We start from the raw sequence: 16,529 nt of genomic DNA on the forward strand, positions 1-16,529 counted from the left end.
GGGAATGAAGAGGTTAATGTAACTTCATCTGAAAATGAAAAGGCTAATGTAAACTCCCTACTCCTCTCCTGGGCAAGGTATCAGAAGGAGACTGGCTCCCTCCCTTGCTTCTAGGCAAGGACAATTAGCTCAGAAGGAGCCAAGCTGTCTGGAATAAATAAGTAGCCCCCTCCTCTCTAGAGTAAGGTGACCGGATGTCCTGCTTTTGGCAGGACAGTCCTGATTTTTAACAATTTGTCCTGCATCCTGCGATGTTTTAAAAAAAGCCCCAATTTTTGGAAAGAATGCATGACAACCTAGGGAACACGGGAGAACAGGAAGGGAATATATGGTTTTCAGCTGCCATGTGCCTATTTCACCAGGATATGCATTTTATATTATTTTTGTTAATTTTATAATGTTAAAATTTAATAATAACAAATAATTGTTGAGAACCAATTGTCAAGAACTGCATATCAAGGTTTGCATTGTTGTCAGGCCCCACCCCACCCCCAATGGTGTCCTGCTTTACCAATGTTAAAATCTGGTCACCTTAGTGTATTTTCAATTATAATGTTCTAAATTGATTTTTGCTGCAACAGTAAAAAAAAATTAACTTTCTTTTTTTTTTTTTCAAACAAAAGGTCTCATGTAATTATCACTGAACCAGCTTATTAGTGCAAAGCATATAAACAAAGAGAAAATCATTTTCCCAATGAAATGCAGCTGACTGCCCAACTGATAACATTTTCAGCTTGACATGGTAAGATGATAGTGACCCTGATATGGTGTAAATGTGTGCCATCTCATGTGCAATTCCTTACAGACCCAGCTTTGTCTTCTCCAAGGTCTCCTCTTCAAGTTCTACATGATTTTATTACCAGTTTTCATTTGAATTCACTAGGGAATGGGACGACTTTGTTGTTTCTTGGCCAGAAACTGCTTGATTCTGAAAGTCTTGTTAGAAGACACAGTGAGAAATGGAGTTCATCACACATACCACAATGGCAGAGAATGGGAAAGAGGGAGAAAAAAATTATCTTTATTCCTAACTTGCTGATGAGAAAACTGTTTCAGAGATGTGAAGGAGCATGCCCATGAAACTTGAAACCAAGGCTCTAAGAAAACTGATGTATTTTTATGACACCATATACATCCATCAGCTAAATTATGCTGGATTGAAAACAACAAACAAAACAATAACCCACCACTTTAGTGTTTGATAATAGTGTCTACTGCAGACAGATTTCAGTTGAACTTTACATCTGCTTTCCAGGATAGTTCTTATCCTAGAAAGTGAGTCTGTCCTTGTAGCAAAGGAGGAAAGCAATAGCAGAACCATGCAATAGCTATGAATGCTTCCACTGAAGGTGACATATGTCACATCTTATTATTATTTAAATAGACAAAGCAAGTCACACAGCCAGGCTGCTGTCCAGATGCTTCTGAGAAATGATACTTTTTTCCTGAGCAGATGCATTTGGCTTAGCTAAGTACTTCTGCTGCTGAAATCCTTTCTGAGCTGTGAAGTGGTACCATTCTCTCCCATCAGCAATATACAGACTATAAATTGTCATGGCATTCAGACACAGGATGTCAAGGACACAGGGAAAGAGACGTGAAGAAGCATTGCTTTGGAGCCTCAACGGTGATAATCACAAGAGGATATGTTCAGATTTTGAGGTTGTCCTCTGACTGAGATAGAGGTACTTATCGGCTCTTTAATAACTATATTTGTGTGTATTGGGGGGGGCCCAACAGAACCCAGTATTAATTATTTGACAAATCAGCACCTTTCAATTTCTAAAATGTGTCAGTAGTCAGTGGTGATGTGTGTAATTCATTGCCAATAATAAGTAGGAAAGTTTTTAAATAATTGGCATTTTTAAATGAGGATAAATTCAAGGATTCTTTAAATTTTAGCATGCTTAATTCACTTACTCTAAGATTTTCTTGAGTAGGAGAGAAAAATACCCAGTCTCAGGTGCTCTTTTATGCAACATTTAATAGACTAAGACAACATGTCTAATAGATTGCTTTTTTTAATTCCTCTAAGATGAAGATATAGCTACTTTCTAAAGAACCATGTTTAACCATGATCACACCAGTGGGTGTGTGTCACATTTGTGAACTTCAATTTACATGTGGCTAAAAACCAGGTTGAATACTACTTTCCTAAACCACAATACCATGTATCATTTCTGTAGCATTGCAAATAACCCCATATGTGTTCTCACTAGTCAGACATAAGCATCCCAAGGTCAAGAACTGTATTTCTCCGTTTCCTTGCATTGATCCCAGATGAATCTCTAACTATTAGAAAAACTCATCACATGGAACAGGTAGGCAAATTTTGTCCCTAATAAGGGATATTGACCCATGGAGGAGAACAATCTGAAGATGAGCACATAGTAATAAAAACATTTTATTAGACATGTTGCCTTATTCTATTTAATGTTGCATAAAGGAACACCTGAGACTGGGTACTTTATAAAGAGAAGTTTATTTGGTTCACAGTACTGCAGGCTGTACAAGAAGCATGGCACTAGCCCTGCTTCTGGTAAGGGCATCAGGCTGCTTCCACTCACGGAGGAAGGCCAAGCAGAGCTGACTTGTGCAGAGATCACATGTACAGAGAGGAAGAGGAGAGGTGCAGAGGTTCCTTTTAATAATCAACTCTTGTGGGAACTAACAGAGCAAGAACTCACTTATTCCTGAGACCAGGCCCCAAGCCGTTCATGAGCCACCTGACCCCATGAACCAAATAACTTCCACGAGGCACCACCTTCAACACTGGGGATCAAATATCAGCATGAGATCTGGGGGCACATTCAGACTACAGCAAATGGAAAAATAAAAAGCATTTTATCTATAAGTTGTCTAAGTTCTGAACAGATCTAAATGGTGATAAGAATTTCTCCTTTCATCTCACTGATTTGGCAAACAGAAAATATTTTTGAATCCTTACAGTAAAGCTTACGGACCACCACAAAAGACCTAGCAAGAATGAACTGGTCCAAGCCAGAAGATTTATGCTGTGAGAAGTACCTAATGAATAACTTTTTCTCACATCTTGATCTGGATCTGGGGGGCTGGTAGTGAGTGGAGTCAGGAAGTAAAAGAGGACTTGACTCTGGGGAGTCAAGTAGTAAAAGAATCCCACCCTGCCAGAGCTAAGATTTCAAGAATGGAAAAGAAGAATGACTTGATTAATGACCAGAATGCACTTTACTTCACATAATTTCAACTCAAGTGTTTCTGAGTTACCTAGTTACAAAAAGTTAAAGTATAGAGGAAGGGCACAGGATATTGTATTTTAGGTATTCTATTCCTAACTTAAAACATGAAACTTTGAGAAATTTTGTATTTACTCTTATGATGATAGCTGCTCCTGAATAAGCAAAGAAACAGAAGGGCTTTAATACTTTCTATAAAAAGGTAGACAGTCTTGGAGGTCCTCCTCAAAACAAAATTTTGATACATCTGCTGTCTTTTTCCCTTTGAAGTCAGCAGAAATTAAATCTTTTTTTTATTAAGCCATAGCTGTGTACATTAATACTATCGTGGGGTACAGTGGGTTGTTACTATAGACAATTTGGAATACTTTCATCCAACTGGTTAACATAGTCTTCATGTCATTTTCTTAGTTGTGAGAAATTGAATCTTGAAGATATGAGAGAGAAATACCAGTATTCCTAGCTCTTGTAGGGACAACCACACTCCGGATGGCTTTACCTACTAACATAAACCAGTTAGATGACTCAAATACATACTCATTTCTCCATGACACAGTCATCTATTTTAACTATTTCTGCACTACCTTATTAAGCGCATGAAAGATTTGGTCAGATACGAGACTGACTTTCTTTTTAAAAATGCTAAATCTCCCTAAAGGCTCTGTTGATGGGAGCAGATCTAGTAAGTGAAAATATATGTACAATTGAAAAATAATTACAGTTGCTGGGGCCAGGGAGTTATTTGTTTGTTTACTTATTTATTTTTTGAGACATTCTCACTATGTCACCCTTGGTAGAGTGCTGTGGCATCACAGCTCACAGCAACCTCAAACTCTTGGGCTTAAGCAATTCTCTTGCCTCAGCCTCCTTAGTAGCTGGGACTACAGGTGCCTGCCACAACACCCAAATGAGAACAATTATTCTCATTGTTGTTTAGCAGGCCCTGGCCGGGTTCAAACCCATCAGCCCCAGTGCATGTGGCCAGTGCACTAACCACTAAGCAATGGGCACTGAGCCCCAGGAAGCTATTTAATTCTTAAAAGGAAATTATTTTTTGCATAGATCCTTTCAAACAGGGTCAATGCCTGGAATTTATTTGCAGAGGCAGAGCACTTTGTGTTCCTGGCAGGAAACTGGTTTGCGCACTAAGGACCAATTTCCACTTGAAAGAAGGAGAGAACCCTGAGTGTGTTCTCAGGTCTTGTGCTTAGCAAAGTTGACATCACACTATTTGCTGGATTAAGGAAATACCCCCTCTTTCCTCATTTAGCTTACACCTTTGGGTTTCCCCTCTCTGTGTTGGGTGTGGCTAAAGCTACAGCCTGATTTATACCATTTCCCAGGAAGGTGGAATGGGCTGAGGCTCTGTCTCTAGCTTGGTCAAGCAGAGTGTGGAAACAGCAGGGGCTGATCGGGGCAGGCTAGGAGCTCCAGCTCTGCCCTGCTGCTTGGACCTGGTCTGATGGTAGCGCTGGCACCTTGTGGTGGGGCAGCTTCCCCACATCATTTAACACTCTGAATCTCATTTTTTCTTTTGAAAAACAACATAAAGAAAATAGGATGTAGTGGGATGGGTTAGTTTTAGGATTTAAGATTACCATCTATGTGAGGTACGTGTATATACGTACATATTTTCCCTAAAAGCAAGGGTTCTCTATTCACTGATTCAGGGTTGGCAGCAGTTTTATAGAGCATCCGCGGGTAACTACCGCGCGTAATGAAAATAGACAGCGTGTGCACTTTCCTGCTGCATGTGTTACAGTGTGTGTGTGTGTGTGTGTGTGTGCACGCGCGTGTACGTTATCTGTTTGAACTTTATGATTATGGAGCACAGGGTTGAGAGGAATGTACGCAGAGGCTACATGCTCTTAAATACAAAGGGGAAAGCAAGACCATAGGCTAGGTTGCCAATGTGACTTTAGACAACGCAATAAGGAAGACAGGGACAGACGCAGACTGACCAATTCAAGACGATAATGGTGAATATTTCAACACAGACTCATAACCTTTATTAGGTATTCTAAGAATTAGTGCTTAGGGAGGATCCAGAGATAATTCCAAGACTGGGAAGTGAACTGGAAGGCAAGACCTGTGTAGGCTTAGCCAAGGCATCTTTCGGGTGAGAGATGCTGGCAGCTGCCGCACCCGAGTCCACGCAAGACGTCATATGGCACCTGGCCGGGGGTCCTCACATCAGCCGGAGAGCTGCGGAGGGCCTGCAGCGGCAGAACTGGGAGTCCGGCTGTGAGGAAGTTGGGGATCTAGGAAGCTAAGATGAGGCCAGGGATTCTCCTCAAGTCTACAGCTGAAATCAAGTGCTAAATGTGCACCACGACCCCAGAAGGTTCAGAACTTTACCTATGAAGTGTATAAAATGTATTGATCTTCTGTTTTACTTCCATCACAGTCTGAGTAGTTTTCCTTCTCAGACAATTTTTTGAAAAGAAATTGAGAAAATCCTTGCAAACCGACTGCACAGAGAATGATGGACGGTGGCCCCAGTGGCTGTGCTCTGAGACCCAGTGCCTCCCGGCACAGGCTGCGGTTTCCGCTGGCAGCTTCCAGTGGGGCAGGCTTGTCACTGGGGGACAGGGGCCTTCTCCCACAGCAACTTTGGCTTGAGGACTTCCCATGGTGTTTCCAACCTTCCCACAGATGGCGCAGCGGACTAGCACACCTCCACCCAAACTTCCCTCTGGCTTTCCTTGTCCCCACGTTACAGTTGTATCGCAGTGGCCTCACCCTGCCCTCTCACCATTTCCTCTCACAGGGTGGTTCCCCAATAAAATCCATACGTGTTTAATCTTGCCTTGTCATCTGCTTCTCAGATGACCTGGACTAACAAAAAAAAAACAAAAACAAAAAAAAACAAAAAAAACCCCACATTTCTGATGCTTCATGAAAGTTACCGAGTTATGAACAAAGACAGAACTTGGAAACCACGCGATGTGCTCGGCAGCCACTTGTTTATCGTCATCCAGTCCGTTCCACTGCCGAGACTCAGTGCCACCGAGGCACAGATTCAAAACAATCAGTTAATGTACATTTCAGACTATGCTTAATATAAAACCTTTAAAAATCACTCGTAAGTGGATGTTAAATCCACTAATGTCATGAATCTATTCTACTGAGCATCTAAAATACTCCAGGTGCCTAAAACCATGTAGTTGTTGAGAGCCGTAGCCCTCATCCTCTGTGCCACTCCATCTACCCTTCCAGTATGCCCTTCCCTGCCTTTCCTACCTAGGGAATTTCTACTGGTTCCTCAAAATACAGCCCAAAGTGTCTGTACCTCAGCTAGGAGAACTTCTCTGATTTCCCTGGCCAAATTACTTCCCTGTACTCTGTGCTTCCTTAAGGATTTTACCCAACTTTGTTGACATTCCTATCAACTAAATTTTTTTCAAGTGCCAATAGTTGAATAAGTGGCTAAAAATGCCTCCAACAATAACTATTACTATTACCATACAGAATAAGAATTCTGGAGAAAGTTGGTGGTGTGGCTGGTCTAGTTGTTCTAGAGTGTTATCAAGGACATACCTCCTTTTATCTGTCCATCAGTCCAGTGAGTCAGCAATATTGTCCCCTCAAGCTCCAATTACCATCAACCCAACAACCACACTCACAGTCAGGAAGAGAAGAGAGGGGCATTCTGCCTACTTGCCTCTCATGTTTGATTAAAGAAGAAATCCTTTCCAGGTATTTCCCCAGAATATTCTACCTTTTGTCTCATTGGCTGAGAACAGAGTCATGCAGCCATTACAACCAATCATAGCAAAGGGGAGAAAAGGATTACAAAATTGGCTTAAATAAATGATGACCCATCCCCTAAGTGGAGCCCACTTCCTTTGAGGATATTGCTCTTCTTCTTCCTCCTCCTCTTCTACTTCCTCCTTTTCCTCCCTCCTCCTCTGATTTCTCCTATTCTTCTTCTTTTTCTTTTGTTAAGTCAAAGTCAAGTTACCAGGAAGACAGAAACTGTGGCTGCTGAGCAGGATGCCAATGGTATCTGCCTCATTCCTTAATCAGAGTTGCCAGTTTACCTGCTGCCACCACGCTCTGTTGATACAGGAAGTTGGGAACTCTGTATTATTCATCTTTACATCATCTGTAACTGACCCATCGTAGCATTTAATAAAAGTTTGTTGAACATTTTAAACATTCATTTATTTGTTGAATAAATAAATGCAGCACACGTGGAAATGCAATGCCCAAAAATATGCTCACAAAATAAAACATGAAATAGACTTTCCAACACCTCCTCTGAAAGAGTGTCGGGGATGTGGTTGCAATTGTAGTGAGTAAGAGACTCCTGGTAAAGAGGGTAAATAACCAAGCTGAAATTACAACATGAAAACTCTGACTCAATAATCCATAGTCAAAATCCCAGACCCACTGGCTTTCTGACTTGTGTTTCAAATATGGTTTAGTGCCTTGCTCAGAGGCACAACCACCCTTTAAGTAGTAACCACGGGATACACCAAGAGATGCTTATGCTAAAGTGAACACTAATACCATTTTACTAGAGGGCACAGACAACCAGAACCCAAAAAGAATTTTGATTTTATGTGAGATCCAATACCTACCAAAAGCCTTTTGCAATCTTGGATTTATTTAAGAGATTATCAAATAACAAGAAACATTTTTCTGAATTGGGTCCTTTCAACAATTCTGATTATACGCACTTGGTATTTTTGCTTGCAATCATGTATTTACAACCCTCTTATTCTAATGCTAGAAGTCAGATATTAATTGCTCTCCAAGGTTGGCTATGCCCCATTTGGGACAAAGCCAGATTTTATTACAATTCTCCTTCAATCTTTTTGAAAAGACTAACTTATGACAAAGTGGACATACCAAGACATAAACAGCTCTCTAAAGGATGTGGATAGGGTATAAAAGTCACTCCATAAACTCAACTATGTGTGTTAGAGAAATTTGCAATTATATATTTTCCATTAAATAGCATAATTTCATTATAAGCTTACTAGGCCATACAGGTAGAAAATCTAATTCCATCATTGGAGTTCCCTGCCCACCTATGCCAACATGAGTTTTTAGCATGGTTCCAGGATCCTATACAGTTCCAAGATATTTTAAGGAGAGAACAAGCCTTTAGTTATCGGTTATTCATCCACAGATTTTCTTACATCCCCAAGTTACTATTGGGTCATTTTTGCATTGATATGGGATCCACAGAAATTTTCTCTTCTTCTCTGCCCCTCTTTCCAAGTCCAGAGAAATCTTTCTTTTTCTGAGGGAGTAACTATTGCTGATAGTGAAACATAAAGGGTAATTCTTAAAATAATAAAGCTGCTTTCTGTATCATCTACATGTAATTCTGTAATTTTTTTAAAGACTTTTTTTTAAACAGAACACAAAATTGTTTCTACTGCTACAGAAAGGCAGTGAGACTTCAATGCTATGAGCATGAACTCTGGAGCCAGTCTCCCCAGGTTTTTACAGTTTCTAGCTTACAGATTGCTATCTTTACAATTCATGTATGTGCTTGGGGAAAACACTTGAAAGTATCAGCCTAGGGGGAAACTTTATGAAGAAGATTCTAGTGACAACTGCAACAACAACAAAAATTAACAAATGGGACTTGATTAAATTGAATAGCTTCTGTATAGCTAAAGAGACAACAACCAAAGCAAAGAGACAATCATGAGAATGGGAAAAGATATTTGCATATTATCAATCAGACAAAAGCTTGATAACTGGAATCTACAGAGAACTCAAATTAAGCAACTAAAAAAGAGCCAACAATCCCCTATATCAATGGGCAAGTGAGACAAACAGAAACTTCTCTAAAGAAAACAGATGAATATCTAACAAATATGTGAAAAAATGCTCATCGTCACTAATTATCAGAGAAATGCAAATCAAAACTACCCTGAGATAGCACCTAACCCCAGTGAGAATGGCCCATATCACAAAGTCTCAAAGCTGTAGATGCTGGTGTGGATGTGGAGAGAAGGGAACACTTTTACACTGCTGGTGGGACTGCAAACTAATACAACATTTTTGGAAGGAAGTATGGAGAATCCTCGAAGGACTCAAACAAGACCTCCCATTTAATCCTGAAATCCCATTACTGGGCATCTACCAGGAAGAAAAAAAGTCCTTTTATCATAAGGACATTTGCAGACTGTTTATTGCAGCTCAATTTATAATCGCCAAAATGTGGAAACAACCTAAATGCCCACCAACCCAGGAATGGATTAACAAGTTGTGGTGTATGTATGCTATGGAATACTATCCAGTCACTAAAAAAGATAGGGACTGTACATCTTTTGTATTAACCTGGATACAGCAGAAACACATACTTCTTAGTAAAGCATCACAAGAATGGAGAAGCAAGAATCCAATGTACTCAATTCTCATATGAGGACAACTGATGCTAGTACATAGTAGGGGGTGGGGGAATGTGGGAGTGGAGAGAGGGAAGGAGGAAGGGGGATGGGGGAATACTGTTTATGGCACACCTCTTAGGGGCAGGACATGATTATAAGAGGGACTTTGCCTAACAAATGCCAGCAATGTAACCTGGTTCTTTGTACCCTCAGTGATTCCCCAACCATAAAGAAATTAAAATGAAATATACGTATGTGTATATGTATATACACACAAACATACACACACACACAAAGTGACAGAAACAGCCTTAAAAAATTAATCCTAATGAAGTTATTTTCAAAGTCAAAAGTCCTAGCAGTTCTAGGCCAGAGTTTCCAGGTTTCCATCTGGAAAGTTCTGAAGGAAAAACCTGGCTAACATTTCTGATCCCACAAGCCTAACAAGGACATTCAGACCATCTGATTCATAACTCCCAGGAGGTCAAACTCATCCAGTGCCTGTCCTTAGCAAAGCCAAAACTCTTTCCACAGAATGTAACAGCCTTATCACATGACCTCAGCTGGCCTAGAGGAGAGAAGGTGGGTGTGACATTCAAATGTAATAGGAAGTTCACCAAGCCCTGGGAACCTCGGGAAGGGCCTGGACTTGCTCCAGAAAGCTTGCTCATCCTGTTGGGGATAAATGGGGAGGGGGGGCCAGAGAGAATGATCACTAGCCTTTGTTAGCCATTACTTGCCAGAGAAGCTTGGAGCTGAATCCCCTCCCCTGCAGTATTCACAAACTCTTTGTTACAGACTAAACCGCTTATGAGAAGAGAGATGAGGAGGGGAGGGACAAGTTGACATTTTGGGGACCTATTTTGTGCTTGTAGGTTTACAGTGGTTCTCAAGCTTCCTGCACATTAAAATAAGCAGGGGAGTTTTTAAATCTCTGGTACCCAGACTAGGACGCACACATTAGGATGTTTTCTAAGCTTCCCAGGTGATCCCAATGTCTGACCAAATTTGGAGCTTTAATACAACAAGATAGCTTAGGATCACTGCTGGGAGGACATCTGCCAGACACAGTTATCACAGACTCCCTGGAGAGGGTCAGTGGTCTTCACCGAGTGCAGGGAAATTCCTTGACCTTGTCTCATTAAGCCGTGGAAGCCACAGCAGTTTCACATGAAACATGTGACCTCTATGGCAGCCAGAAAAAGAATTAGCCACTTGAGCTGAGATGCTGCTTAAGGCAAACAATTTCCCCTGTCCTTCTCATTCACCCAACAAAACAGTTTTTTAATCCATCCTAAAGAAAGATTTTGGGGTTATGGAGAATGTAGTCTTGGTTATACAAAGCCTTAAATTTAAAGTGTGATCCCCCAGGGGCATTTCTGGCATCTTTGGGAAGCCTGATGCAAATTCAGAATCTCTGGCTCTACCCTAGACCTGCCCCAAACTGTGTATATACTGCTAAGTAGCACAAAATGTAGCAGAGTATTTTTATTGTATTGAACAAAAAAGAAAGGAATAAATGCTTGCCTATTGAAAAGTCATTTAGAAAGATTTGGAAAAAAGAGGCAAAACAGAATATCAAAGAGAAGAAAAGTAATGTATAGCCTTGGTTCATTTGAAACTGATTTTTGTGGTCTGTTTTTGTTTTGTTGTGTAATTACCACCAGAAAGTGGCTAAATTGGGTAAATATTTTTTTAAACATAAAGGAGAAAAAGTGAGTGATCAATCAAAATCTTTAGAGCAAATAATTAGGAATTTTACAGGCAGGGGAAGGTGACAGACTGAATCAGGAACCAGAGGCCATTAGCCTAATAATTAATTTTGTGGGTCTAAATTAACCACTGCTTATCATATGACTTTCCCTAACTCCCAGATTCCTCATGTTCAAAATAATATACTTAAGTCGAACCAGCATTAAGGTTTCTTCTTGCTCAAAGTTTTACCTCTTGAAGATCCTTAACATCAAATAGCCAATCACAATAAAAGTTTCAAGTCACACAGGTTTAAGGATTACTTTACCACTAGATGGCAATGTTGACTCAAAAATGCTGGAAACCAATGTAAACATTGTTCTTTTCCAGTACTTTGTGGCTAATTTAAATCTGTTTTACAAGGCTCAGGATATTTTTAAAAATTAGGAATTGTTCTATTATGCAGTAAAACCAAGAACTGAAATAAGTAGATTTGGTAACTATTCAGTAAACTAGAGAAAAAAGAAAAGCAGTTGCCGAAGGTTAGCAGACAGCCAGAAATACAGCAGGCCTGGCAAAAGAATGCACAGGAGGGACGGCCAGGGAGGAAGTTCAGTAAATCTGGATAACCAAAGGATTCTTGATCCCAGTAATGCCCTCAAGGAGATTGCCGGCCCTTTAGTCCACAGGCTGATATATCATTCATTCTTGGTACCTTGAGAAGTTAAATACATACCATGAGCTCTGATTGCTGGCAAGTAAATCATTCATCACAATTTTTCTGACTCGTCTTGTACCTGGTTCCTAGTTATTATATTCAAGATCTGGCTTTTCCTATGGATTTCTGGTTTTTGCTGTGCCCTAGAACGTAAGACTTTGGTTCCCCTCAGGAATTCATGCTCTATTGACCCCACTGCTTTACCATGATGCTACCTCCTGGACCTCAGACAAACAACCCTAATTCCAGCAACACTCTCACTGCCTTCCAGATCCCATTCCTGCTAAATCTTGGCTTGTCTAGAAATCCCAAACATACATGCTTTGAGCAAAGAATTATCAATAGTTAGGATGGGAAGAAATATAGAGCTATAATCCCATTAGTTCTTTTTAATTTTCAATAAGGAATAGAAATAACAAATACTTAAATTCTAGGCTGAAGAGGATTTATTAGCCCCTAATAACAGCACCTCCAGGGATGGTTAATTCAATGGCTCTCTCAACTCTGCTGTGCTCAGTGTGCTGGCTAAGATCACTTTGTGGTACCAAGAAAGCTGTCTCAGCTCCAAGTACCGTATCCTTCTGTGCCAATGTCCAAAGGCAGGGTCACTTCCCCCCTGTGCATCCCTTACTAAAAATGGATTTCACAGAAACCTACCAGCAGACTTGTTTTCACAATTTACTGGCCAAAAGTGGATCACCTGTCTGGTCTTCTAGGAGTCAAATTTTGAGAGAATATAGCCACTATAATTGGCTTTGACAAAACAGATCTGACTCACATGAGAGAGGAGTGGTCACTGAAACAAAATCAAAGTATTGCCAGCATGCAAGAAAAGAAAAATACAACTTGGGCAAGTGAACCACCACTGACTGCCACATCAGAATGGTGTGACCAAGCATGAGGGTGTCATTGTGTTTGAGAAACAGGAGGGATCAAAAACAGGGGACATCCCCACAACTCAGAGTCAAAGACTTTCCCACAGGACATTAGCCCCACATGATCTTCACCAGCCATCTGATAGGAAGTGGACAGCCCCTGCTATTTCTCACATCAACTCCTCAGCATCAGCACGCTTTGCTCAGATGCACACGTCACTGTTCACTTGTCAAGCTATTATGAAGAGCAATTTTTCACAATGAACCAAATGAGGATGGAAGGTCAAATTAGGCTCTTAATTTGTCATCCGTTGATTCATGCACTGAAATTGAGCAAGCATTATTGCATGCTGTGATTCCCCTCTGACAGAATCTACCCTCAATCATTCTGTAATTATAAAAGCCCTATTTGGCAGCTGAGCTGAGAAATATCAAGACCGAACAGAAGCCCTCCTGAAACTTTTTCTAAGCCAGTGCTTCTCACATTTGCGAGTACATTGGAACCACCAGGAGGGAGGGTTAAAATACAGATTCCTGGGCTCCACTGCCAGATTTTCAGAAGTAGTAGGTCTGAGATGGGGCCCAAGAATTTGCATTATTTATTTATTTATTTATTTATTGAATGGTAACTGTGTACATTAATGCACTTCTGGGGTACAGTGTGGTGTTTTCACACACAATCTGAAACACTTCCATCAAACTGGTTAACATAGCCTTCATGTCATTGTCTTAGTTATTGTGTTAAAACGTTCATATTCTACTCATAGCAAGAATTTGCATTTCTAACTAGTTCCAAGAGATGCTGATGCTGCTGCTCCAAGGACTCTACTGTGAGGTTGGCTGTAGGCAGGTCTCCCACTGGCTGTAGGCAGGTCTGAGAGACTCCAGAACTGCTCCAAAGTGCTATGGCCTTTTCTTTAATCCTCTCTTAGTTGAAAATTTCTAAGTCCCAAAGGCTGCCATAAGACCTAGCTCACTCACACAAAACTGATTTAATTTCTGTGTATTTGGAAGGTGTTACTCTATATCTGGTGGTTCCTAGACCTCAGGCACTTTTCTAACACTCATACACATAGCTGGCTCTGGATGCACAGATATTCACTGATTTATTAAAGAAAATATTTACTGAATGCTACTAATGCCAAACAGTATACTACACATTTCTAGAAGAAATTAAAATACATGGAGACCTTTCCCCCCAAAAGGTCTTGAATGCCATTGAAGAAGACCAAGCATCTACGCAGATGTAGTCACACAGGCAACTACAAAGCATGTCTGCAATACAAGCCACAGAGGATGTAGAAAGTGAAATGGAATTTTGGGAAGTGAAACAATGTTTTAAGGGACTAAGAAGAACTTTGTGATAGTTATGCTGGTGCTCTGAAGAATAGGCAGAATTTGTTAATTTGGTACACGTAAGCCATGGAATACCATGCAGCCACAAAAAGTTGGAAACATTAAAAGCAAGTATCCAATGTACTCAACTAGTATGAAGCCAGCAGATGAACAACTACATGCCCACACAAGAGAAAAACACAATTAAATTCAAGCTGGGGGGATCATGTGGCAGCAGGCGGGAGATAGCAGGAGGGAAAGGCGGTGTTTGTCTAGCAGGAAGGAGTAGGAAGAGGGAGCCCCGGGTTCACTTTTGCTATATCTGCCTCGGAGAAGGCATTTGTGGTGCGCGTGCGCAAAAGAAAGACCAGGATTTGTTCCTAGCTTACAAAACATCTGGTTCCAACCAATCCCAATGCACTGGGGTGGGGCCTGGCTCTCACAGGGCAGCGCAGAACTTGCGTGTGGAATTCGCGTAGCCAGGGCTGTTCACAGGAGTTGCCGGCTTCGGCGCCTCGGGGTCAGAGCTGATCCGTTGCCTGGCTTCGTGCCTGGCCATTTCCTGAAGTGCTAAAGAAAGCTGAGGAATACTTGGGACTGTCCCAGGTGAAGCGTGCTGGCCTGTCTGTGCCCACAGAGACCAGCAGTACAGTCATGCGCCAGCACCTTGCATCTTCCAAGTGTTCCTTGGACAGGGTTTATTTAATCAAAACTTTCTGGTTTGAACAAGAAGACATAATGGAGCTATCTTAAATCCTTTGAGTGTTTCCTGGGCCTGGATTCAAATACTGGAATAAGAGACCTGGCTGTTCAGTGTACAGAACCAGTGAACATGGCTTCAAAGTTACTACACACCTATGAGTCCCGTCTCCCCAAGACACAGCAAGCAGATCTTGACTTATCCAGGCCACTTTTCACCACTGCTGCCCTGCTTTCAGCACGCAAGAGAACCTGGAGATTAAGCTACTCCACCACGGAAGAAAATGGAAACAGTGGTTGAACCGCCAGCAAAGGAAATAGAAAAGGTAGTAGATATCCCACACAAACCACAGAAAGATGATCTGACACAGGATTATGAAGAATGGAAAAGAAAAATTTTGGAACATGCTGCTAATGTTCAAAAGGCTACAGCAGAGTGATGTCATGGCAGGTGATGCAGACACATTTCGGGAAGATTTGAGGCCTCTGGAATTTTTTTTGAACTTCTATAACAAAGATTCTAAGCCTGTTGTCTTAATAGCAAAGAAGCCAGCACTGGGCAGAGTTCTGGGCAGTGGGTTGGCTCCTGATGTGGCAACCCCGGATCAACTACAGTGCCTGACCGGCATAGCCTCGTGTGCTCCTGAAAATAGAAATGGAGCCATTTTGTTTTGCTTGTTTCAAGTGAAAGGCAGCCTCCTGTCCTATCCAGAACATAAAATCAGGCTTAATGGAACCTTACGGATTCACTTAAGTTTTTGTGTTCATTTTTTGGCTTGACTAAATATATTGCACAGCCTAAGTTAACAAATGTTATTTTTATAATGCAAAAATAAAATAAATTTAAGCTGGGGTAAGTGGGGAGAAGGGAGTGGAGGAGGAAGGGAGATTGGTGTGCTCTCACTTAAGAGACACAATGTAAGGGTGGGTATACAACACACCCCCTGGGTGAAGGGCTCAACTACAACTTGGACTTTACCTAACAAATGCAAACAATGTAACCTAGTTGTTTGTACCCTAATATTAATATGAAATTTAAAAAAAAATGTGCAGAATTACGACATAGGGAGTGAAACACAGGCCACTTCTAAGTGTCAAAAAATGAGTCAAAGAACATAAGGAAAAGCATGAAGTGCCCGGTATCTGGAAAATAAGCAGTTCAGTATCACTGGGGTGAAGAGATGCTGGAAATGGAAGTAGATAAAGCGTTGAGAAGACATTTTAGTACCAGCATAAGGGAGTTAGTTTAAGTTTTTGAGCAGGGAACTGAAATACTAATGACTGTTGACCTGGCAGTGGCATCCTATTAGGCAGCTGACTACCTGTAAGAAACAGTCCTCCTAGTTGGCAGCTGACTACTTGTCAGAAACAGATATAAGATGAAATGAAAAAAATTCAACTGAGAATTCCCTTGGGATCCTCTTGGGGTCATAGGAAGTCATTCAATGCATGGGATCTATTTTTAAATAAAACTAAGAACAGTCTATAGGGAACTCATATAAGCCAGCAAACTCCATTTGAATTTTCATTTACAAAAAAGGTATTTAGTCAAAGCCACTATAATATTTTTTTAAGCCACACTTAAAACCTTTTTGAATTTTAGAGGATATCACAAATTTTTTTTTTTTTCAGAACACAA

General features: G+C 40.9%; 1 pseudogene; it reads left to right on the forward strand.

Annotated features, from left to right (window-relative positions):
* Window positions 1–5,341: 5,341 nt before the first annotated feature.
* On the forward strand, window positions 5,342–15,330 carry LOC111724880 (annotated as a pseudogene).
* Window positions 15,331–16,529: the final 1,199 nt, after the last annotated feature.

This window comes from Otolemur garnettii, unplaced genomic scaffold, assembly GCF_000181295.1.
Source record: "Otolemur garnettii isolate 467f Iridium unplaced genomic scaffold, OtoGar3 scaffold00028, whole genome shotgun sequence".
NCBI lineage: Eukaryota > Metazoa > Chordata > Mammalia > Primates > Galagidae > Otolemur > Otolemur garnettii.